The sequence below is a fragment of the Eurosta solidaginis genome, chromosome 2 (genome assembly GCF_040869045.1).
Source record: "Eurosta solidaginis isolate ZX-2024a chromosome 2, ASM4086904v1, whole genome shotgun sequence".
In the NCBI taxonomy this organism is placed as follows: domain Eukaryota; kingdom Metazoa; phylum Arthropoda; class Insecta; order Diptera; family Tephritidae; genus Eurosta; species Eurosta solidaginis.
In genome coordinates, this window is record NC_090320.1 from 182,856,755 (window position 1) to 182,874,998 (window position 18,244).

Consider the following 18,244-nt stretch of genomic DNA (forward strand, 5'->3'; position numbering starts at 1 on the left):
AGCTAATTACGCTATGAAAATGTATGTAAGTGCGTGTAGTATATAAAGGGAGAGAAAAAAAATGATTCAACAGTTCCCACTTCATTGGGCCGAAATTGAAAACGAAATCTAATATGAATATTTAAGTCTTCACAAAACATATTTAGGGCTATAAAGTTTGGATACAAATTCCGATAATTGGGGCCCCCTAACAAAATAATTATGTTGTTGTAGTAGAACTTATTTTTGAGTTTAACAAAATATCCATTTGGTATAACGCATTGTATAAGGACACTAATATGTAATACGTACTAAGAAAATTGGTTATACAAGCAATTAAGATTAAATTTGGGGTAAATCATACTCCTCGAAGAAATCGTTTCGCATATTCAAGTAAAACGTAAACTTTTAAATTTATAGCAAATCATACTCATCAACGAAATCATTTTACATATTCGAGTAAAACGTAAACTTTTAAATTTATAGTAAAATTAAGAAATCGTTTTACATGCTCAGGTAAAACGTGAACTTTTAAATTTACAGTAAAATTAACGAAATCGTTTTACATGTTCAAGTAAAACGTAAACTGTTTTGCATTTACCAGTCAGTGCTGGTATTGTTTTGTTTACTATATGTTGTTGCAGAGTCATCAAAAAATGAAAGAACAGGGTTGAGGCTACAAATACGTATATTTAGTCAGTATCGGAACGAACTCACCGCTTTAACCGCTGATATTCGTTGTCGTAATTGGGATGGCCGCAGGCCTATGTTCGCTGCCCTGCGGTGGTTATTGTAGCTGGTATTGTTACGCTGGTATTGTTGTATCCCGTATGGTCGTAGCTGATAAGGTTGCGGCTAGTATTGTTGTAGCCGTTATGGTCGTAGCTGATATGGTTGCGGCTAGTATTGTTGTCGGTGGTACCGCCTGTTGTCAGTGTTAACATTAGTGGCCGCAGGCCTATGTTCGCGGCCCTGCTACGTGCGTTGCAACTGGTGGTGGCGGTACGTCTGGTGGTTGTTGCGCTCGTGGTTGGCGCTAATGAAGGGGTTGGGGGAGGTACTACCGATGATGACGCCCGTGATAATAGTAGGCGCCGTTAGTGGTGGTTGGCGCTTCGGGCCGAAGTAACCGAATGAACCGGGTGGCGGTAAAGCTTCGTGCTGCCCTTTACGAGCCGGATGACTTGGCCATTTTGACGTTAGTTGTATTACGCGGCAGCGTACTGCTGGCCCTGGAGGCGGAGGTGGTGTCGGACGCTTTTCCGTAGGTGGCAGTGTTTTTCGTAAACGTAGAGGAAGGGGTTTATCTCACTAGGTGTGACTGCGAACGCCGACCTACTTCAACTGGATCTTGTGTCCACACAACACAACCCGTGTAAGGTTTATTACCACCTAAAATAGACGCGTAGAAACGAGATTTGTCGGAAAGAACTGTTTCGGTACTTTGTGCTATCGACTCTTTCCTAGTTTCTGAACATTTACCTGCTTACGCGCACAGCCGGCGAGGATGTTTTGTGATTAGTTGAGTATCGTTGGGGATGCGCAGTTGAAGTGAGCAATAAGGTTACTGAAGAAGTATATTAACTGAGCTTGACGCCTTTGCTGTTGAAGTTGTGCCCCTAGATGTTATATAATCCCCTTTATATAATTGTAGCGCCGCCAAAAATTTTGCTCACGCAATTTACCAACCTTTCTCCTTTTTTCTTGCCGGAAACTCATGGCTTTTTTTCGCTAGTGATGGCCGGTCTGTTTTTTCCTTGTTTTTCGATACTTTTTATCGCAACCTTCGCCCCATCACTAGGTGTGTTCGCGCGAATACGCTCCCAAGTGGACCGTAACCGTAGACCGTAGCAGCAGACCCTAACAAGGACTCAAGTTGAAATTTTACTAAATTTGGAATTTAAAAAGCTTATATTTCATAAACTAACAGTTTCCTAGAGTTGCGGATGATAATTTTGTGATTTTTAGGACCCCTCTACCCCTACAAATCAGCAAAAGTTTGAAAATCGTGGCACCTTATATAAAATCCAACCCATAATTACAGCTTAAAAAACTGTGTCGTCCATTTTGCAAACAAAAATAAACAAAAACTTTTGCCGCAATGTGTCGCTCGATTGCCGCTTAATGTGAATTGCCACAATATGTCGCTCTGTGAAGCGCCGCTGCTGCTACGTGTCGCGCAGCGTAATGTGCGCGTACCTTAAGATATTCCAAAATTCGATGACACAAGCGGTAAGCGCCAAGGATCAATCATTTGGTATGGTGGTAACGGATATGCTAAATACCTTGGGCGTACGACAAAAGGCTGAAGCAAAAGTGCACATTATCAAATATTTAACGGATATGCAATTGCTAGCGCAGCACAATAAATATTAAATTAAACGCATAGCGAAAAACATACATATTTAATATGTGTGGGTGTATACAGCAGCAGCAGCTTCTAATAGTCATCATTATAACATGTACCAATTAATAATCATCAAATCGCAACAAAATTTTCATTAACATAGAATGTTGCACTTAGATTTACAATTTCGAGCATCCCCGAATACAAATGAGCGCAATAAGTTTTTGTTTGTTGTGGTTTTTTTTTTTGTCCGCATTTTCATTGCGTATGTAACATTTAGTATGTAACAATGATGTATGCATATCAGACAGCGAGCTTGAACAGCACTTGGAGCTTGCAAGACCACCTAATGTAAAGGGCGACAGGATGCTGATAAGATAATGATGTATGCATATCAGACAACGAACTTGAACATCACTTGCAGCTTGCAAGACCACCTAATGGTGGGTGCAGTGAAATGCACTTCACATATGCATGCTGTTTTGAAATTCACTACGTCCTTTCGGCGGCAAAAATGAAGCCATTTCTTAGCCATTACTGCATCCTTTGGAAAATGGAAAAATCTCCATTTGTTTTCACTGGTTTTCCTGTTGTTGTTTTTACACCCAAACACAGAACAAAGCTTTATTAATAGATTTATTTAATTAAAACTCTCATAATTAACGCGAAATACACGAATATCAAAGCGCGGCTAAATGAAAATTAGCTAATTCTACGTCATCAAAAACAGCTGATCTTTTGTTTACATGCGCAATGCACAATCTTATGTCTGTGATTTGTGTTTAAAACCTATTTTATTTTGACTATTACCACCACCTCCAATGTTTTCGATTAATGGTGTCTTAACCTAAAAATCGTGAAAATTTCATAAGAATGAAGAACACGCAAAAAATTACAAACATATTCCGCAAAAAATTAGTCCCTTAGTCATAACGTATTCAAAGCAATAAATAAAATATACAAAAAGTTAATAAATTCACCAACTCAAATATTTTTAAGTTATGGATATGGCGAAAAACCAAAAACCAATTGGTTGGCTATGGTATGGTTATGGCGTTAGCGTTATGGTATGTCACCATTAATCGATTACATTGATTTCCATAAGGTCGTTTCGATCAGCTGTTTTTCTTATGGTCACCTTTAATTTGCTTTTATACTATGTCTACACGGTACACGATTTCGGTAGTATAATTAAAACGTTCGATAAACATATTGTAACGAATTTACTGCAATTCCGCTTATTTCAAATCTTCTACTAAATTTCGAACCACTAAACTGTTGAATAAAATAACTCCAATATTGAATAATAGAAATTATTAAAGTACTTCACAATAAATAACTCTACTATTGCCCGACAGATTGCGTGCTTAATCAAAACGGAATTCCAGTGCCTCTACATTTGCTGCCTTTTATACTCTCTGATTTCCTCGTTCGCATCTTCTAGGCGCTTCCATTTCCAGAATCTACTAGTTGGCCATCATCTATCAAATTTCTCATCTGTAACTACAATTGCACGATTTTATAGCTTCTCTCATTGCATACTTTCGGGAATATCTCAGATATATGCATGTGGTTGCGCGTTGCTCTCAGCTGCGTGTACCTACATATGTGTATACATAATGATTGATTTGTTTATGTAGATACATAATGATTGATTTATGGATGTGCATACAAGGTTGGAACACCTTTCCGCCGGTGAGGGTTGTATAGCAGTACCAAATCTTCCTCCAAGAAACCTTCCGAATGTTATGGAATCGCATTTACGATGGAAGCAGTAAGGAAGGCGGTTGGCATGATGTGGTGGTGCACAGTGGCTAGTCATTGTCGGCTGGGGCGGGTCCTTGCCAACCTTACTGTTCCTGCGCCATAAACAGAGAAATGTTCCTATCATGCCTTTCAAACTCAGCAGCTGTCAAATTCAAAAAAAACCGACAGAAGCGCAGAGACCGACTCAAAACGCTTATAAATTCAAAATAAAACAACATCCGGCCGAACCGAATGTCACGGACAGACCGTTGACATTCAAAATTTAAAAATTCAAATAAAAATTAACCGCAAAAGAAATTGACGCAAAAAAAATTACCGAACCGGAGATGACCGGTTACTAACTGTTAAAATCAACTCGGAAAAAAAACAGGCTGAAAAATAAAAATACAAATAAAAGGGCCGAATATACATAGGGGCGCCGCGGGTGTTGTTGCGACGCCCGGTGCTTGTCCCACCCTCAAATAACCATGGCCACCGACGCACCTAAATTTCGGTGGCCCCTTACCTGGTTCCCTAAGTGCCTTCTAAATAAATGGTGACGTCAGCATTCCCATTTTATTACAAAATTTATTCACACGTCATTACTAGGATATAGGAACAATAAAAATACAAAATATTGAAACATTTTCCATTTGTTTATAAGTTACCCTAACCGGTGATTTTACATTTTTGTCTACACGTTCCTATTAAACAATAAAAACCTCAAAATAAAACCTCAAAATAATTCTATAAAATTGACCTTTTTCCATCCAAATTGCTGGTAAGTATAAATATGCCAAGGGCTCAAAAGAAATAAAAAGCCATATTTGATGTTCACGCTAACTAGCGAATGCAAAACTACTGATACCAGAAAAGAATTTAAATTTAAGTTCCTTTCTTCTCTTTCCCTAGTTTTGCTTATTAATTAAAAATTTCCTCCTTATTTCAATTCATTCTCCCCTTCTTTCGTTCTTATCCAGTTAAGTGAGGGTAGTTTTAATTAAAATTATCTCTACCTTGGCTTTGTTTAACATAGTCAGACCTGCCTTATTTTAAACTATTTTAAACTTAAGTTTCTAGTTATTTTCCCTCCTTTCAGTTTAAATTTATTAACTTAAATAATTTTGCTTTCCTCATTTCCGACCTATCTGCAACTTTAGTTTCCTACTTCCTAATTTACGATTATCTAATTAGATTGTGTTCAATTAAGTTAAGTATACTTTTCTCATATCAGCAGGTTTCCAAGCTGATTAAAATTTTCATTTGCATGTGCTACAATAAACTGCATTCGAACATTTTCCAAAATGTGTTGAAATTGTTTTAAACATTTCTAAAATTAGTTGAAATTATTTTAAACATTTCCAAAATTAGTTGAAATTCTTTCAAATCTTTCCGAAATGGGAATTCGGAACAAAATTCATATTTGAAAGCTTTAGAAATGTGAAAATGTACTAAGATTTAGCATATTTACTAACTTTTTTTCTTTTCGGCAAATTTAACAACAATATTTAGCAGTAAAAAAACGCAAAACAAATGTATGTAAATAAATAAATCAACTGGAACTGTGCTCTAGTAGAGTTAAGACTGTAGCATCCTAAATGCGTTAACGCGCGCCACAATGTGCAACAATTTTATATGTATGTACTACTTTTATATACATCTATATAAACCAATTCCTAATGTAGTGAAACTACAAGTTAATGTTACTGTGAGCGCGTGTTAAAAGTAAAAAAAAAACACCACTCCTTAAATACTAAAATTCATATTTAAATGTTTAGTTGCAACTTATAAACACTCTAAGTATAAATGTATTACCGAAAAAAAAGTGTAATCATCTAAAAATTAATTTATTGTGCCTAAGAGCAAGCGTTTAGTTTGGTAATTAATATTACTTTCGTTTGGAACGAACTCACCCAAGTCAGGTTGCAGGCCATTCGTATTGCTCTGCCGTTGTCGTGGTCGTTGCAGGTGGGTGTTGGCACTGTTGTTGGTGGTTGCGCTTTGGTCTGAGGTGATCAAGTGTACCTGGTGGCAATGAAACTTCGAAATGATTCGGCGCTAAATTCGGCTTCCGTTGTATTACGCTGCCGCGTACTGCTGGCCCTGGAAGCGGAGGTGTTGGTTTACTAGTCTTCTCGTAATTCGCTTGACCCTGTATTGTGATGGTCCGCAGGAAATTGCAAAAAAAATGGAAGATTCCAAACTGTTCAATACGGGAGTTTCGATAGTATGTGGGTCTCCGTTGAACGGCAAGCAGCGTGCAGTTAATAGGAGCACAGGAAGAAATCAGAAACTCAAGAATGACGTAAGAAAGTTTAAGTTATGCACAAACGTTGTGGGAGAAGTGGCAAAAGCGTGTTTAGCTTTGCAATCTGAGCATTTTGTGTGAATTTTTGTTCTGCGTTTATGCCTGCTACTGGGCTTTCGTCCTTGCAAACGGCTGCTTGTACAGATGTTCTTGTGCTTCCAATGTTCAATATTCTTCACGTAACTTCACGTTGCAGCTGCAATTCGTTTAAGCCTTTACGCAAAGGGGACCGCGGCCGTTGTTGTCCGTGTTTTTTGGGTATTTGTTTTATTTTGTCGCAAATTGAGAGCTGGATCACTTTTTCCACGGCCGGAACCTCATGCTAAAAGAAAAATTTTTTCTAGTGATGGCCGGCCTATCTTTTTCTCTTTTCGATATTTTTATTTATCGCAACCTTCGCCACACCGCTAGGCGTGTTCCCGTGAACTCGCTCCTAAGTGGATCGCAGCCATAGACCGTAGCAGCAGACCGTAACAAACCGGCTTCGCTTTGGAGACCTGACGATGAAGCGAACAGGAAACCGGGTCATCTGTGGGAAGCTACTGCCAGGGATCTTCGACGACAAGCAACGTGGGGCACGACTCACCCCTGAGATAAGAGTCTCAAAGTCCTACTACGAAGCTAGCCGGGCAACATAGGTCCATCAAAAAAGTTAAGTCAAATTTGGGAATTAATTCTGTTTCCTAGTTTAGAAGTGCTTTGCGGCAATTAGACATTTGTTATGGAGAACTCGTCAAAACTCCGAAAGGTTTTAGTGGTTATCGCCCCCACAAAGGCAAGACAAAAAAAAGTATAGACATTTTGTTATGGAGAACTCGTCCAAACTCCGAAAGGCTAGTCCGCCTTAAGCGTGGACTGCCAGGGTGTTCACGGTCCTCGGTGAGTACGCGTGTGAACATCCTATGAGGTCAGTGCTCGGGGAGAATACTGGGCGAGATGTCCCCGACCGCCAAAACGCCCAGACAAAAAAAAAGGTCCAATTGGTGGGTATATATAAAAAAAAATCAAATTGTAATTTAGCAAGGAGACGTTTGCTGGTTCATTGTGGACGAATGTCCGAAGCGTGAAAGCGACCTATCAATTTCCCGTTTAGGTCCTCGAGATCATACAATGCGTTGCCTATTTTTCGAAGCACGCGACACTTCAGGTATTTGGGTAGGAATTTGGCATTAATGCCCTGTTTAAAATTACTTAAGGCAAAGTTTCTCCGAAAAACTTCCTGACCTTCCTTATAGTTGACGTGTCTAGAGCGCTTGTTATAGGTGGTTACTCCCCTATCTTTGGCCTGATCTAAATTTCTGCGGATCTGCTCACGAATATTAGTCAACTTGTCAGCTCGGCTTACTACCGTAACCTGGTCTTCTCGAAGGCTGCCGAGTTTCCCTAAAATGTTGTACGTTGAGGCATGCTGGACCATGTTTTGGCCATATAATGCAAAGTATGGAGAACACTGAATCGCCGTATGAAAATCACTTCTCAAAACTGATAAAATTTCGGGTATATGCTTATCCCAATTAGTATGGTCAGGTTTATCCTTCAGGAAAATCCTAATCTTAGAAACAATTTCTCTATTGACGCGTTCGGGTGCGTTCGCTTGGGGAGAATATAGCCCCGTCCTCACGTGCGTCACCCCGTAATTTACTAAAAATTGGTTCATTTCCTTCGAGACAAACTGTTTACCATTGTCACTGTGAATAAACTCAGGGACCCCTACAGCCGGAAAAATTTCTGACGCGAAGTAATTTATAACGTTAACAGTGGTAGCTCTCTGCATGGGCTTTAGCCAAACGTATTTTGAAAAATGGTCTAGTACTATGAAAAGAAATTGATTTCGCCGTTTAGATCTCGGATACGGCCCTAGAAAGTCGCAATACAACCGCTGAAATGGCCTTTCGGATTCAAAGGTACTCCCTATAGGTGGTCTCGACTGCTGATTGGTGGGTTTTACCGTTTTGCAGGTGTCACAACGCTGGACGTAGTCCCTGACGTCCTTAGCCTGCTGCGGCCAGAAGTACTTCTGCCTAACACGTTCTAAGGTTTTCTGCCATCCGCCATGGTAACTCCGGTTAGCGTCATGTGCTAATCTCACTGCTTCCTCAGTCAGCCCTTTTGGCAACCATAAACGCCACAGCGAGTCTTCTTCCCCTTCCATCCCCTTACGAAACTTAACTCTTTTGAAAATTACACCGTCCACCACTCGTAAATCCGGAAGTGATTCCTCGTTTTCGGTGACGGTCCGAATTAAGTCTAAATACTCATTGCTGGTAAATTCGGGAGAGACTAAGTCTATTTCTCCGGGTGTGGTAGTGAAAGTTAACTCGTCAACGTCAAAACGCGACAGCGCGTCTGGTACTACATTCAGGGTGCCCTCACGATGTTCCATTTTAAAATCGTATCTTTGCAGTAAGAGTGACCATCTCGCCAACCTCCCGCTCAAGTCTTTTTGTGCCATCAACCACTTGAGACTGGAGTGGTCCGTAATAATCCGAAAAGGTAATCCTTCGACATATGGTCGGAAACGCTTCACGCTAATTATGGCTGCAAGACATTCCAGCTCGGTTACTGTATAATTGCGTTGAGCATTATTCAGCTTTTTCGATACGAACGCGATTGGATGCTCAGCGCCCTCATCATCGACCTGGAACAACACTCCGCCAACACCTATTTTGGAAGCGTCGCATTGTATTACGAACTCTTTGGAAAAGTCTGGTTGGGCCAAGACAGGCGCCGAACTCAAGGCTACTTTTAGTTTTTCGAATGCCTCTATAGCTTCAGGAGTAAGCTTGAACGGGCCTGCTGACTTGCGGAGACAGTCGGTCAAGGGACCTGCCAAGTCAGCAAAATTGGTAATAAACGCTCGGTACCAATTCGCCATGCCCACAAACCTACGCACTTGCCGAGGGGATTTAGGGATCGGGAAGTTTTGTATTGCTTCTACTTTTCCCGGATCCACTTTCAGACACCCGCTGCCTATCAGGTACCCTAAATAGCGTATTTCCTTCTGACAAAATTTACTTTTTTCCACGTTTATTGTCAGACCTGCGTCTCTCAAACATTTGGCCACTTCCGCTAGCAATTCCAGGTGGTCTTCAAAGTTAGTACTACACACCATCAGATCGTCCAGGTAGACAAAGACGTTCTCTCGCAGCCGCGAAGAGATCGCCTTGTCCATCAGCCTACTCATGGTCTGCGGTCCATTGCACAGACCAAATGGCATCACCTTGAAGTGGTACAGAGGCCTCCCCGGAACTGCGAATGCTGTTTTTTCCTTAGAGGACTCTGTCAATTTGATCTGGAAGAACGCGTCTTTCAGATCAATGCCACTAATAAAATGCGTGTCCTTGAGTCTGCTCAATAAGCCGTTGATATGAGGTAGGGGGTACGAATCCTTCTTAGTCACCGTGTTGACCTTTCTCGAATCTATGCACAGCCTGACTTTGCCTGGTTTCCGGACCAGTACTACAGGACTACACCACGGGGAGTTGGATTCTTCTATAACTCCTAATTCGAGTAACCTGTCTAGTTCTCTAAAAGCTTCGGCTTGCCTCGGTGGCGAAAGAGGGAAGTGTTTGCTTTTTATAGGTACAGCATCACCGGTGTCGATGTGATGCTCCACTAATTTAGTTTGCCCTAGGCCTAACTTCTCGTACGAAGGAAACGTCTCGATGACTTTTCGCAATTCTGATTTCTGGTTTGGTGACAATTCATGGAGGTTCGGTTCCTCTTCCTTTTCAAGTCTAACCTCAAGGCACTCTACGCTTGGGAATATTTCGGGAGCTAACGCAAATGCTCTCCAAAAATCTACCCCGAAGTATGCTTCTTGGAGCAATGAGGGAACAAGGTAAAAACGAATAACCTTTGTGATATTTTTAAAAGTGACCGGTAGGGATACTGAGCCTAAAATTTTTTGCTTGTTGCCGCCCGCGGTATATACGAACGCATGTAAGGGCTGATATTCGAAGCCGTTATCCTCTAGGAATTCTACTCCATTTTTCCCTAAGATGGAGACGTTGGCTCCCGAGTCTAACAACCCTACAAGAAAACTATTTTTAATTCTAGCCTTTACTAAAGGCCTTTCGTCCTCTGTAAGCGTTAACGTGGTGGCTTGCAGCAGTCTACGCTCCTGTACTCTCCTGTGGTATCTCTTCCTACATTTCAAAATATTTTCCGATACCGGGTAGTATTCAAAAATGGTATGTCTTATGTGTTCGTACCTATGTTCCCTTTCTTCTAGGTCTGGTGAAAGTTGCGTCTGGCAAGCGACATCCCTATGCTGGCGTCGCAGAATTCTAATCGGCTCGCTCATCGCGGATGAAGACGTTTGACTCTCGGCTTCAGAACTGTCTGTACTGTCAGGGTAAGTTATTATTACTTTTGAGGGCTCTTCTGCCAGGGTACTACTGCACCTCGGAAGCTCACCACCTCCATGCAGAGATTCGCCCTCTGGGTCAGCGCACGGGACGACGCCTCGAGCACTGGCTGATGTGGGAGCTATGAAGCCGAACGAGGTTCCCCCGCCTTCTCGCTCGGGTACTGGTTTCCCTGCCTGTGATGGTCCCTAGGGCATTTAGGGGTGAATACACCCTTATACCCACATTTAAAACAAAAAGGACTTTTTATGGGTTCCTCACAATATATATAGGAGTGCCCCATTCCCTGGCAATTCCAGCATTGGATTCCGGAGTAGTCCGGTCTTCTGCTGCGTCTATATTCCAGCGCCTCTATCTGCGGATCTATCTCGCCGTCCTCACCTTCCATCTTCCTGTCCGGGGTTGTCACGCGTGCCTCGCTTACATGCCGTCCTGGGTAAATGGCTCCCAGCAGCTTGCTCTCTTTCAGCACTTGTTCACCTCTGCGTGCTACATCGCGTAGATCATGGAGGTTCCTTACGTCCGCATTAAAAAGCATTAGCTTAAGGCTACTGTTGACGTTCCTTTTTATTATGTCAATCAGTAGAAGCTCTGACATTGGCTCCCTTAAGCGCGCGTTCAAGGAGATTATGTCCGCGTGAAACACGTCATAACACTCACTTGCCTTTTGCTTCCGCATGAAGATCTCCATCATGATCTCGTGGTCCGTTTTCAAAGTGCCAAACTCTCTTTTTAACGAGTAGCACAAAAAGGCATAAGTCGCATTTGGGTTTTGTTTGGTAAATAGCCAGTACCATTCTTCGGCTCGTCCAGAAAGGAACAAGTGGAAACTGGCCATTATTTGTTCATCCGGGCATTGTGTGCGCTCACACAAGGTGTTTAGTTTGAAGAGGAAATCGGCTACACTCCCAGTGCCGTCGAATGCGATTTTCCACTCCTGCGGTTTTACGGCTATGCTGCTTGGAGTCGGGTACATTGGTGGTACTACCGATGGCAATGGGTTACGGTCCATCCTACTCGCGTTCCTGTGTTGCTGGTTTGCTTGCTGCGTGGATTCGAGAGCGGCGTTGAGCTGGGCCATGTTGGCTCTAATTGAGCCCATCTCTCTCCGCATTTCCTCCTGCGAAGCCTGGAACAGTTGGTGTAGCACGTCCACCCACGAGCCTCCACGAGTGGCTTCGTCCTGCATTCCTACGGTATTCGCCCGATCACTTGCAGCGTCTCCGAAATTTCCAATCCCATGATTTGGTGGTAAAGCACCAGCTTCTTCGGGTGCGTAGATCTGCACATTGGGCATTAGCCCCGAGATGTCGTGCGCGTTCGCGTGACTGGTGCTTATGGGTCTGTCTATTTTGTCGCGCGGGTCGTTCAGGTCCGAGCCTATGTTGATTAGCGCGGGATCTCCGCGATGTCCCCCTACTGGGGTATGCACCACCAAGGGACGCCTAGCCTTGGAAAAAACCCCCCTATTACTACCGCCCCGGTTCTGGCTCCCTCGGAAGCTTCCCGCACTCCCAAACGGAGTAGTTCGGCCCTGTTGGCCGTACGACTGGTCGCGCGACATATCAAAAAAAAATCTGTTCAAGTGAAAAGAAAACTTTTGCCACGTGGGGCGTTTAGAAAAAAAAATTATATAAAATTTTTTGAGCGCAAATATTTGCTAAAACCTCTGGTCGATAATCGTATCGGGTCGCAGAGGTCAGCTCCCAAAAAAAAAATCCTCAGTTAATCAATGGGAATGCTGACATCCCATCCCCAGAAGGCCGCAGGTTAGGCAAAAAAAAAAATTTGATACAAACACATTCATACTTGGCCCTAGTGCTCCCAACCGCAATCGAGGGGGGTCTTAAGGCCCCCCTCCGAGATTGGTTGGGGCCACCAGGGTCCGCTCCAGGCACACACGAGTAGGTCTCAACACGCCCAGCCGCAACGCAGGGGCAGTCTCCAGGGGCTTGCCCCTGGGACTGGTTGGGGGTGTTGAGGCCTCCCGTCCATTCTCGCTGGACACCCCTCCTGCCTCCGCCGCAATGGGTGGAGCGGTTTCGAAACCGCTCCCCCAGTCTGGTGGGACAGGAAGGGGTGCCACTCTGAATTCCAGCTCAACCCGTCACAATCCAGGTGGCACTATGTGTTGCCACCTGAGACGTGGGATGAGCTGGGGTCCTACAACACATACACTCACACACTCATACCAAGACGATACAAAATTCGGCAAGGAAACAAAAAAAAAATTACTTTACAACAAAAAACCAATTTAGCGGACATATAATTTTCCATAACCGACTGCGGACAACATTCCGGAAACACAAAAACCCACTTACAAAAAAAATCAAGTGCGTTTAGCACTACCTCACTGGGTGAAATACAAAAGTCCGGAGGACAAGACGTTCAGTCCGTGGCTCCTTCCGCTACTGCCCCCGATGACCAGCCCGGACAACCTGATCCGTCTAACCATCCCACCGCAACGTAGGTGGCAGCTCTGTGGCTGCTCACTCGGACTGGTGGGATGGTCAACCTCACAGGTTGACCCGACTGACCCTCGCGGTCAGCGCTTCAGGCGCCACGTTGGGCGCCATCTGTTATGGAATCGCATTTACGATGGAAGCAGTAAGGAAGGCGGTTGGCATGATGTGGTGGTGCACAGTGGCTAGTCATTGTCGGCTGGGGCGGGTCCTTGCCAACCTTACTGTTCCTGCGCCATAAACAGAGAAATGTTCCTATCATGCCTTTCAAACTCAGCAGCTGTCAAATTCAAAAAAAACCGACAGAAGCGCAGAGACCGACTCAAAACGCTTATAAATTCAAAATAAAACAACATCCGGCCGAACCGAATGTCACGGACAGACCGTTGACATTCAAAATTTAAAAATTCAAATAAAAATTAACCGCAAAAGAAATTGACGCAAAAAAAATTACCGAACCGGAGATGACCGATTACTAACTGTTAAAATCAACTCGGAAAAAAAACAGGCTGAAAAATAAAAATACAAATAAAAGGGCCGAATATACATAGGGGCGCCGCGGGTGTTGTTGCGACGCCCGGTGCTTGTCCCACCCTCAAATAACCATGGCCACCGACGCACCTAAATTTCGGTGGCCCCTTACCTGGTTCCCTAAGTGCCTTCTAAATAAATGGTGACGTCAGCATTCCCATTTTATTACAAAATTTATTCACACGTCATTAATAGGATATAGGAACAATAAAAATACAAAATATTGAAACATTTTCCATTTGTTTATAAGTTACCCTAACCGGTGATTTTACATTTTTGTCTACACGTTCCTATTAAACAATAAAAACCTCAAAATAAAACCTCAAAATAATTCAATAAAATTGACCTTTTTCCATCCAAATTGCTGGTAAGTATAAATATGCTAAAGGCTCAAAAGAAATAAAAAGCCATATTTGATGTTCACGCTAACTAGCGAATGCAAAACTACTGATACCAGAAAAGAATTTAAATTTAAGTTCCTTTCTTCTCTTTCCCTAGTTTTGCTTATTAATTAAAAATTTCCTCCTTATTTCAATTCATTCTCCCCTTCTTTCGTTCTTATCCAGTTAAGTGAGGGTAGTTTTAATTAAAATTATCTCTACCCTTGGCTTTGTTTAACATAGTCAGACCTGCCTTATTTTAAACTATTTTAAACTTAAGTTTCTAGTTATTTTCCCTCCTTTCAGTTTAAATTTATTAACTTAAATAATTTTGCTTTCCTCATTTCCGACCTATCTGCAACTTTAGTTTCCTACTTCCTAATTTACGATTATCTAATTAGATTGTGTTCAATTAAGTTAAGTATACTTTTCTCATATCAGCAGGTTTCCAAGCTGATTAAAATTTTCATTTGCATGTGCTACAATAAACTGCATTCGAACATTTTCCAAAATGTGTTGAAATTCTTTTAAACATTACTAAAATTAGTTGAAATTCTTTTAAACATTTCCAAAATTAGTTGAAATTCTTTCAAATCTTTCCGAAATGGGAATTCGGAACAAAATTCATATTTGAAAGCTTTAGAAATGTGAAAATGTACTAAGATTTAGCATATTTACTAACTTTTTTTCTTTTCGGCAAATTTAACAACAATATTTAGCAGTAAAAAAACGCAAAACAAATGTATGTAAATAAATAAATCAACTGGAACTGTGCTCTAGTAGAGTTAAGACTGTAGCATCCTAAATGCGTTAACGCGCGCCACAATGTGCAACAATTTTATATGTATGTACTACTTTTATATACATCTATATAAACCAATTCCTAATGTAGTGAAACTACAAGTTAATGTTACTGTGAGCGCGTGTTAAAAGTAAAAAAAAAAACACCACTCCTTAAATACTAAAATTCATATTTAAATGTTTAGTTGCAACTTATAAACACTAAGTATAAATGTATTACCGAAAAAAAAGTGTAATCATCTAAAAATTAATTTATTGTGCCTAAGAGCAAGCGTTTAGTTTGGTAATTAATATTACTTTCGTTTGGAACGAACTCACCCAAGTCAGGTTGCAGGCCCTTCGTATTGCTCTGCCGTTGTCGTGGTCGTTGCAGGTGGGTGTTGGCACTGTTGTTGGTGGTTGCGCTTTGGTCTGAGGTGATCAAGTGTACCTGGTGGCAATGAAACTTCGAAATGATTCGGCGCTAAATTCGGCTTCCGTTGTATTACGCTGCCGCGTACTGCTGGCCCTGGAGGCGGAGGTGTTGGTTTACGAGTCTTCTCGTAATTCGCTTGACCCTGTATTGTGATGGTCCGCAGGAAATTGCAAAAAAAAATGGAAGATTCCAAACTGTTCAATACGGGAGTTTCGATAGTATGTGGGTCTCCGTTGAACGGCAAGCAGCGTGCAGTTAATAGGAGCACAGGAAGAAATCAGAAACTCAAGAATGACGTAAGAAAGTTTAAGTTATGCACAAACGTTGTGGAAGAAGTGGCAAAAGCGTGTTTAGCTTTGCAATCTGAGCATTTTGTGTGAATTTTTGTTCTGCGTTTATGCCTGCTACTGGGCTTTCGTCCTTGCAAACGGCTGCTTGTACAGATGTTCTTGTGCTTCCAATGTTCAATATTTCCTATTTGTTCAATTGTTGCGAATTCGAGTGCGAATATTCCTGGGTCGTTAAATTACGTAACTTCACGTTGCAGCTGCAATGCGTTTAAGCCTTTACGCAAAGGGGACCGCGGCCGTTGTTGTCCGTGTTTTTTGGGTATTTGTTTAATTTTGTCGCAAATTGAGAGCTGGATCACTTTTCCACGGCCGGAACCTCATGCTAAAAGAAAAATTTTTTCTAGTGATGGCCGGTCTATCTTTTTCTCTTTTCGATATTTTTATTTATCGCAACCTTCGCCACACCGCTAGGCGTGTTCCCGTGAACTCGCTCCTAAGTGGATCGCAGCCATAGACCGTAGCAGCAGACCGTAACACGAATTAAAGTTCTTGTCATGCCAGAGTTTGATCTTACTACTCATTACCCTGGGCCGTTCCCTCGCACTCTGTTGTTTGGCCAATGAACTACTTCGTAGAGCTTGCGCTTGACGGATTGGCTTTGTATAATCAGTATCGTTGCCACGTTTCACAACAGTAGTGCGCTCCGGCTTGAAACTACCCTCGCATTCTTTCTCGGAAATTCGTTGCTTCGTTCTTGTGCGTCCATTAGGGTTTATCATTGCCAGTGTTTCTCTCGCAGGTACTTTTGATTTCGCTTTATTTGGCCCATTCGATCCACCAACATTTACCTTTGATATTCGTGGTCTTTGTCGAGTCTTCTCCACCAGTACCCGATTACTGCTGAACCCTTTCTCCAAACTAAAGTTAAGTGGTATATCCTGGTTCTTATAGCGCATAATCTTTTTCCGCATATCGATCCTGATGTCATGGTCAACTAAGAAGACCACTCCCAATATGACTTCACCAACAATCTCCGCCACAATGAATTTGTGCGGAACCATGACCTTTCCAATTAATACCTCACATACCACTTCTCCATGGACTTGGTTAGACTCGCCAGTGACCGTACGCAACCTTGCTCCAGGTAACTGTTTTACTCTCCTGTTGACCAAGTCAGATCGGATTAAGGAATGAGATGCGCCCGTATCTACCGTCAGTACACGCTCCTTGCCATCCAGCTTTCGAAGGCAAGACTGCTCGATTTTCTTCCAATTTGCGACACAGATATCACAGGACATTCAATAGCTGGGGCAAGTTTTCGTTCTTTACATCTGACACGCTCTTGCTCATCTCCTCCAACTTTGCGTTTACAGCCACCCACATTGTTGGAATTATTAGGACCAACATCGCAATGACGTGCAATGTGACCGGGCTTCCCGCATTTGAAGCATTTGATAACTCTTTCACCCCGCTTTTCCGATCCTTTCAGCGCCTCCAATAATGCATCTACCCACTCTGGCCTTTCTACTCCCACACGGCGTGCTTTGAAAACTGGCTTACACAGAAGCGACGCTGTTTCCTGAATCAGAGCTTGTGACACCGTTTCTGCGAATGTTGGCTTTGGGTTTGCGTATGTAGCTCGCTTGGTTTCAACGTCCCGTATGTCATTTATAAAGCTCTGAATCTTTACCCTTTCAGTGTATTCCATGGGTGCGTCCGCATTCGCTAAATGTGCCAGCCTTTCAACGTCCGACGCATACTCTTGCAATATCTCACCAGGTTTCTGGAAGCGGTTCAGTGACTCCATTTGGTATATCCGTCTCCTATGCTCAGTTCCGTATAGTCTCTCTAGAGCGCCAATCAATGCTTCATAACAGTTCCGTTCGCCCTCTGGAATGGTTTGAAAAATCTCTGCTGCAGGCCTTTTCAATGCCATGAACAGTGCAGCAACTTTATCTTCAGCACTCCAGTTGTTCACTGCTGCGGTCTTCTCAAACTGTAGCTTAAAGACCTGGAACGGAACAGAACCGTCAAACGATGGTGTTTTTACCTTTCTGTTCTTCCAGTTGAGTTTCCATCTTGGATGTAATCTGTGTCGACTGCGATTCCAGCTGAGATGCCACTGTCGATGTTTGAGCAGTTATTGCAGCCAATATCATGTTCAAGTCTGTGCTCGTAACTGTCTACGATGTTTCGTTTTTCTCTTCAATTTTTGTTGTTGTCTCGTCGACATCAAGATGAAAGGCATACTCTTCCACGTTAATTCCTTCGGCGTCCATTGCCTCTCGTAGTCGTGCCTGAAGTTCAAATTTAATGCTGGTTGTATTCAATCCACGACTCTCCAACTCCTTCTTCAGTTGCTGGATCTTCAATTCACTGAACTTTGCCATGTCCTTGTTGTCCTCTGGAATTTATTCAACAATTCCTCTTCTGACACCAATTGTAACGAATTTACTGCAATTCCGCTTATTTCAAATCTTCGAATCACTAAACTCTTGAATAAAATAACTGCAATATTGAATAATGGAAAAATGGCCTTTATTAAAGTACTTCGCAATAAATAACTCTACTATTGCCCGACAGATTGCGTGCTTAATCAAAACTGAATTCCAGTG